The sequence below is a fragment of the Talpa occidentalis genome, unplaced genomic scaffold, assembly GCF_014898055.3.
Source record: "Talpa occidentalis isolate TD23 unplaced genomic scaffold, MPIMG_talOcc4v2.1 talOcc4.11, whole genome shotgun sequence".
Lineage (NCBI taxonomy): Eukaryota > Metazoa > Chordata > Mammalia > Eulipotyphla > Talpidae > Talpa > Talpa occidentalis.
Window position 1 is genome coordinate 93,612,930 of NW_023601104.1, and position 8,365 is coordinate 93,621,294.

Genomic DNA, 8,365 nt, shown 5'->3' on the forward strand with positions numbered 1-8,365 from the left:
ACCAGGACAGGCCTTGATTTCCTGAGGCACCCAGTCCTCACAACTGCTGGCCTTGCCACCCCCATCTGCCAGGAGTAAACTCCCCCATCCTGACATGCCCCAGGGCCCTAGACCAAAGATGCTTTGCCCACTCAGCCAACCCAGCTTCCTCCCTGGCACCTGAGTGGAGAGACGTCCCTGACACCCCCTCAGCTCTTCAATGCACCCCCAGGCCGGGGACCAGCCATGCCTGTCCCCCACTGGCTGTCCTGGTCACCCCAGCCAGGCCCTACCCTCAGTGCCCATGCTGCTGGTGTGGGTGTAACTCGCCCTCTCAATGGCATGGAAGCTGGATGCGCAAAGATGAGCCTTGGGGTTCAAATCCCAGCTCCCCTCTCAGCAGCTGTTTGACCTGGGCTGGACACTCAGACTCTTCAGTCTCTGTTTGCTCACCAGTAATAAGCTGGGCTTTTGAAAAGATAAAACCAAGAAACCTTTAGCTAGACTCACAAAGAAAAAGAGAGATGACTCAAATGAAAAAAAAATCAAACATGAAACAGAAGACATTTCAACTGATACTGGAGGAATCTAAAGGATCCCAGCAGTCTCCTGTGCGTAACTACACATCAATAGATTCTCCCATAACCCAGAAAAAACAGATAAAATTCCTGGAAACCTACACCCCACCAAGTCTGAGTCATAAAGAAATAGAAAATCTGAATAGATCTATAGCTCATAGGGTGATCTCATCAGTAATAAAAACCTCCCAAAGGTTTTTGAAAAGAAAAGCCTGGGGCCAGATGATTTCCTTCATGACTCTACTACGCATCTAAAGAAGAATTAACATCAATACTTTTCAAATTCTTCCAAAAACCTGAAGAGGCAGGGATACTCTCAACTTACTTGAAGACACTAGTATCACCCTGACGCCTCAGCTCAATAAGACGCAACAAGAGAACATGTCCCGGCTGAGCACAGATCCATGTCCCGACTGAACACAGATGCAGAAACCCTTCATGCATCCTGGCGCATGGGAGCATCCAGCAAGAAGGCTGCCGAGCCAGACGCCAGGGTCTGCACTCCATAAACTCACAGCTACTTTGCAGCAGAATAAAGTCAACAACTTTTGAAAGAGAAACACAAGCCCAGGACACAGCAGAAGTGAAGGGCCATAGAGTGGGGCAGGGACTTGGTTGGGACGGTGGCTTCAGAGGTCCTGGGGCAGCATGACACACAAGAGGGTGGTGGCTGCCGTGGCTGCTGTGCTGACCCTGCTGGCATTGCCGACTCAGGGGCACATGCCCACATCAGGGACTCCGGGGCCCCGGCACTGTGCTGAGTAAGGAGGTGCACAGAGCTGGCACCTGGGACAGAGGGTGCACTGCTAGAGACCTAGAGGCACAGGGGAGCAGAGTAACAATATCTGACTTGCCCAGTGCTCCCAATTTAGAACCGCTGGAGCCCAGCTGGAGAGGAGGACCAGGCTGGGTCACCTGCGTCTCTTCACAGAAGAGACAACTGCTTATACCCTGAAGCTGTGATATACACCTACACATGCACACACACGGGCAGGGTCGGAACCAAGACGGTCATTGAATACTCTCATTAGACAGAACTGAAGTGCCTGCTGACAGCAGGAGCCACCTATGCTGTGGACAGGACTCTCTGGAAAAGAGAACGGTCCCAGCTTGCGAGACTGTCCCAAGTACCACCTGTGCCCACTGCTTTCCCTAAGATCAGGAGCAAGACAAGAACAGCCACTGTCTTCAGTTTAACTTAGTGCTAGAAAATTTGGCCAGAACAAGCAGAACAAAAAGAGGAAATAAAGAGAGTACAAGTTGAAAAAGAAGAAATGAGACTATCATTATTCACAGTCAATACATATAGAAAACACTGAAGAGGCCACCAAGTAACTATTAAAAACAAGAGATGGGGCCTGCCTGGTGGCACAGGCAGTGGAGCACTGCACTGTGAAGCTGCCCGCAGTCTCTGCAGCGCGGGTTTGATCCCGGCCAGCCGGCAAGAATCCCACATGGTGAGCAGACCTCTCCTGTCTCGCCCGCTGCTCCCCTCAGCAGTGTATTTCATCAGTCTGCCTGTTCTGTTCCCTACTCTGTCTATGGTGAATCCTCTCACCCTCTCGTGCATCTGGCCTGTGTCCCGGTTCTTGTATAAATAAATAAATCTTTAAAAAAATGAATAAAAACAAGAGATGAATACAACAAAGTGGCAGTTTACAAACTCATCTCAAAAATTCATAATATTTTTATACACCAACAGCAAATGAGAAGGAAAAGAAATCAAGAAATAATTCCATTTACAATCGCCTCACAAAAAAGAAGATACCTTGGAATTAACCAGAGGAAGTAAAGGGGCTGTACGATGAAGACTATAATACATTATTAAAGAACTTAAGAAGTGACATAAGAGATGGCAGGATATCCCATGCTCATGGATGGGGAGAATCAATGTAATCAAAACAGCTTCCTGCCTGAAATGATATACAAGCTTAATGAAACCCTCATCAACGCACCAGCAACTACACCAGCAATATTTTTCAAAGGAATTAAACAAAAATGCTGACATTTATGTGGCACCACAACAGGCCTTGAATAGTCAAAGAAATCCTTAGGAAAAAAGGAGAGAAATGGAGGTATCCTATTACCTGACTTGTAAATTTACTATAAAGCAACAGCACTAAAATTAATTTAGTAATTTGCACAAAAATAACATTCACATCAGTGGAACCATATAAAAAGCCGAGAATTAAATCCATGTACATATCAGCACCTAATCTATGATAAAGCAGCCACAACCTTACAATGGGAAAACGAGGGTCTTTAATAAACGGTGCTGATAAAACTGGAAGAGCAATCATAAAAGAATGAAGTTGGATCACTCTCTAACACTATACAGTAAAACTCTATAAAGTAAATTCCAAATTCATTAAAGACTTGGATGTAAGATATTCAACAATAAAATACATAGAAGAAAACATCAGCAATTTGTTCCATAACATCAACTCTAAAGATGGTTTTGGAGACTTGACTCTTCTATCAAGGGAATAAAAAATAAATAAACCATTGGGAATAACTCAAATTAAAAAGTTTTCAAAACAAAAGAAAATTCAAGAAGTTAAAAAGAGAGAGTACTGAGTGTGAGAATATAATCACACAATATGGAACTGACAAGGGCTTAATATTCAAGATACATAAAAAATTATGCAACTTCACAATAGAAAAACAACCCAACTAATAGACAGCAGAAATGAACAGATCCTCACCAAAAAGGGTGTCTAAAAGGCCAAAAGATAGATGAAAAAAATGTACATCATTACTTCCAATAAGAGATTCAGGTTAAAATCACAATGCGATACCATCTTCCTTCCATCTGTAAGAATGACACGTGCTAGAAAGACCCCCAGCAACCAGCGCGCAGAGAACATGAAGGAAAGGAGCCCCGTTACCTTGTTGAGGGAATGTGAACTGGTGCAACCATTATAGAAAACAATTTGAATTCATCCTAAGCAACTAAAAATGGAAATACCATATAAGCCAGCAATTCTACTCCTCGGTATCTATCCAGGGAACATGAAACCATCAAAGCAAAATACTGTCTATTCTACAATGTTCATTGCAGCAGCGTTCCTTGCAAGAGCCAGGGCATAGAATCAGCCTGGGTGTCTGTCTTTAGAGGACTGGATTAAGAAGAGGTGATCTAGCCGCACAATGGGCTGTTATTCAGACATAAGGAAAGAGGAAATGCAGCCATTTACAACAAAAGGGAGGGAATTTGAGGTAACCACATGCAGTAAATCAAATCAGAATGACAAAAAAAAAATAGTGGACATTTATATAATGGACAATTTGATAAAGTAAAATGCAAAAATTAGTGGAAGTAAAATCATTGAGGGCTCTGAGGTTAAGAGGGAGGGTTGTAGGGGGAAAGGGACGGGGATAGAAAGGATGGTGGTGAGGAAAAATAAAAATGAAAAAAACATACTAGCAAACTGAATTCAACAGTGAAAGCTCAGACCTTGCGATAAGGTGGATTTGTTTCTTGGATACAGGGTAGTTCAACACAGGCAAATCCACGAGTATGATCTACTCTTTAAAAGGACAAAAAATAAAGATCACGTGGTCATGCCAATAGATATAAAAAAAAAAAGCAACTGACAAAATTCAATCTCCTTTCCTGATAAATACATGCAACAAATGAGGTATAGGAAGCATAGACCCTAACATCCTAAAGGCCACACACGACAAACCCATAACTAATATCACACTTGGCAGGGGAAAGCTAAAAGCTTTACCTGCAAGGCCAGGAACAAGACACAAGTGCCCACTTGTATCACTTCTGTTCTTCATAGCACTGGAAATCCTGGTCAGAGCAATGAGGCAAGAAAAAGAAATAAGAGGCAACCAAAAAAGAAAGGAAGAAAGGAAATTGTCTCTTTTTGTAGGTGATATGATATTAATATACCCTAAAGACTCCACCAAAAAAGTGTTAGAACTAATAAATGGATTTAATAGTTATAAAATACAAAATTATCATACAAGTCAGCCAAGCTTCTATATACTAACGGCAAACTATCTGAAAGAAAAATTAGTAAGTCAATCCCATTTACCATCAAAAACAATTAAATATTTCAGAATAATTAACCAATGAATAAATAATTAACCTGCACATTGAAAACTGTAAGATATTGATGAAAGAAATTGAAAAAGACACAGAGAGCTATCTTATGGTCTTGGATTGGAAAGATTAATATTGTTAACTGTCTATAATACCCAAAGCCATCTACAGATTGCGGGTCATCCCTATCAAAATTCAAATGGCCTTTTTCACGGAAATAGGATAGCACAATTTTAATATTTGTATGGAACCACAAAAGATCCTAAATAACCAAATCAATCTTGAGAAAGAAGGAACAAAGCTGGACCCATCAAGCATCCTGATTTCAAAGCTCTGTCCCAGCAGCAGTATGTAGATAGACAGATACAAGGGCTGATGATACTGAATAAAGAAACGAATCCATGCATATTCTGTGAGAAAACCTTTGGCAAGGACACCAAAAGCACAGGCCAGGAAAGGACTGTCTCATCAATAAATAGTGTTGGGAAAACTGGAGATGCACATGCAAAAGAATAAAGTTGGATCATTGTCTTATACCACTCACCAAAATTAACTTGAAGCAGACTAAAGACTTACATGTAAGACATAGAATCATAGAACTACTAGAAGAAAACACAGAGGAAAATCTCCTTGACACGTGTCTTAGTAGTGACTTCTTGAATCTGACACTGACCACAAGCACAGAGAGTAAAAATAAAAATAAACAAGTGGGGGCCTCCCCTGGTGGTGCAGCAGTTGAGCGCTGGCCTGCAAAGCTGCCCTGCAAAGCTGGCCTGCAAAGCCTCTGCAGTGCTGGTTCAATCCCCGGCCACTGGTGAGGGTTCCCCATGGCACACAGACCTCTCCTGCTGCCCGCTGCTCCCCTCAGCAGTGTATTTCATCACTCTGCCTGTTCTGCTCCCCACTCTGGCTCTAGTGAATTCTCCCACCTTCCCACGCTTCTGACTGTACCCAGTGCTTGTATAAATAAATAAATAAATATTTAAAAAAATAAAAATAAATAAACAAGTGGGACAACATCAAACTGAAGTGTCTGCATGTCAAAGGGACAATCACCGAATGAAAGGGCAATCTACAGAAGGTGGGAGAAGATTTGCAAACCACCCGTCCAATAGGAGGTTCATATTCAGTATGCGTAAGGAACTCATTCCACTCAACAGTCAAGATACAAAAACTTGATTAAAAAAATGGACAAAGGGCCTAAATAGACATTTTCCCAAAGACATACAAATGACCAGCAGGCACATGAAAAGCTGCTGGCCATCACTAATCATCAGGGAAATGCAAATCAAAACCACAGCGAATTAGCATGTTGCACCTGCTGGGAAAGCTATTTTCACAAAGGTCAGATAAAACACTATAAAAACAAAGTCTTAGGTGAGGAGAACAAATGGTGGTTCTCAGAAGGGGAAGGGTCTGGGTCAGTCAGGTGGAGGGGTCAGTGGTAGGGTGGTGATGGAAACTAGACTCTTATAGGGGTCATGGCACAGTACGTGCACCCCATTTCATTGTGAGTCGACCTTACTGCACTTTGCAGATTTGGCATTTTTTACAAATTGAAGGTTGTGACAATTGAGTGAGTCTGTGGGCTCCATTTTCCCCAAGGGCACACGCTCACTTCGTGTTCCTGTCACCTCTAATTGAAGTATGTACACTGGTGGGGCTGGACATAACGCTTTGCACTTTTAATAGACTGTAGAATACTGTAAACGTATAAACCGGGACACCAAGGAATCAGTGTGACTCCATCGTTGTTATATGCACTTGTTGATGTGGCCTGGAGTCAAACCCACAATAGCACCCAGTGTGCCTGTGTAATGCCATAAACTGGTGTCACTTCAGTAAAAACAGAAAAAGGCAAAGAGATAACAAGTGCTGGTGAGGAGGTGAAGAAAAGGGAGCTCTCATGCCCAGGGGTGGGAATGTGGCAAACAAAATGGAGGTTCATGAAAAACTCAAAACTAGAAGGCCATCTGGCCCAGCATTCTTGCTCTGGCTAGAGATCCGCAGGACATGAAAACTGGACCTCAAAGTGTTCACAACAGCCAAGGCTTGGAAACAACCTGTTGGCTGACAGATGGACGCACAAGGAAACTGCAGTGTATTGTTCAATGGAATATTACTCAGTCATGAAAAAGAAGGATCCTGCTATTTGGAACAATGTGGGCCACCCTGAGAACGCCACGCTGAGTTAAAGTCCAGCAAAGATGAGCCATCACTGGGCGGGATCGCTCATATGCAGAGTCCAGAAGGAACTGAGCTCAAAGAAACTCCAAAACTGAAGGACATGGGAGACTAAGGTGGGTAAGACCCAGCATAGTCCCCACTGGAAGACGAATAAATTCCAGAGACCATGGCCACAATGGCGCTGCCCTCTTGACTTCTATGAGAGCAGATCCCCAGCATCTCACCAACAGCGAAGGGCAACTCATGGAGGCACAGGTGTTCCTCGCTGGTTCAGGCCGCATTGTGACTGTGCTCCTTTCTCAGCTCATCTCATCCAACTGTGCCTCTTCAATACATCATTTTATCTGTCATTTCTACCTCAATAAAGCTGGGGGGCGGGTGCAGGAAAGGAAGAAATCCTAGCCTAAAATAGTAACGCTTGAGCCCCACCCGGCACTAGGTGCACTTATCAGGACCCGGTGAAACTGGGCTTGCTCAGGAGGAAGAAAAGACCGAGCTGACCCTGCTCCCCTGGAAGCTGCCGGCTGCCCAGCCTCGTTCTCTGATGGACAGGAACCCCCGCCCAGCCCACCAGCCAGAACCAGGCTGCCTCGGCCCATGACCCACAAAGTTAGAATCTTTGGAACTCTCTGGGAGCTGCCTGCGCACCTGCTTCACAGGACACCGGGCCCCAGCCCCTGCTTGGTTAAATGAGGGGCATCTGCTCCCTCCACTGCACCCTTCTCCCACTGCACCCTCCTCCCCGCTGCTCCCTCAGCCGTGTCCTCAGTTGAGGGTGGTTATTAAGACGCCACTCAATCAAGTCCCACTTTCTGAGGGCACCCAGTCTGGAGAGAACCCCACTGCCTTGGGTCCTCCCAAGCCCGCTGACAAGCCCGTGAAGATCACATAATACCTAAAACCCTGGGCCTGCGAGGCCCCCAGGACCCCCTTCATCCCGGCGAGTGAAGCCCCAGGAGTTGGGCTCTGAGTGTGCTCTGGGCGGCCTTTGGCCTTTGGCCAGTGTCACATGATGTGGGGCCAGCAGGGCATCTGGAACCCAGGAGCCGCCCGCCCCGTGCCCCTCCGCACCTCCATGGGCCGTCCCAGCTGCTCCTCCAGAGGGAGAACCTGGCTCAGGTGTCTCCTATTGCTCTTACCTGCTCTCAGGAGCACAGTTGGGCGCCTAGCAGCGCCCTGCCCAGCAGGCAGCACATGCTCTGCCCCCTCCGAGCCTCTCTCGTTTTGCATGTAGTACCCCACCTTGTCCTTGGGGGGTACTTTTCAAGCCCCCCAGTGGATGCTGAAACCACAGGCAGCACTGAGCCCAACACAGTTGATAAGCAGGCGCATGTGATAACGTTTAACTTCCCATCAGGCGCAGGAAGAGACCCACCAACACTGCTGCCAAGGTGGGCCTGTCGCAGCGAAGCCCTGGGGTGACAGGGCTATGAATAGGGTGTCCCTTCAAATAGCTTATTGTCCAAAACACTCTCAGACCACAGACCACGACTGACCTCTCATGTAACCCGAAGCACCGAACCGGAGACCGTGGTTAAGAGGGAAGCTCCAAAGGCAGAATCCG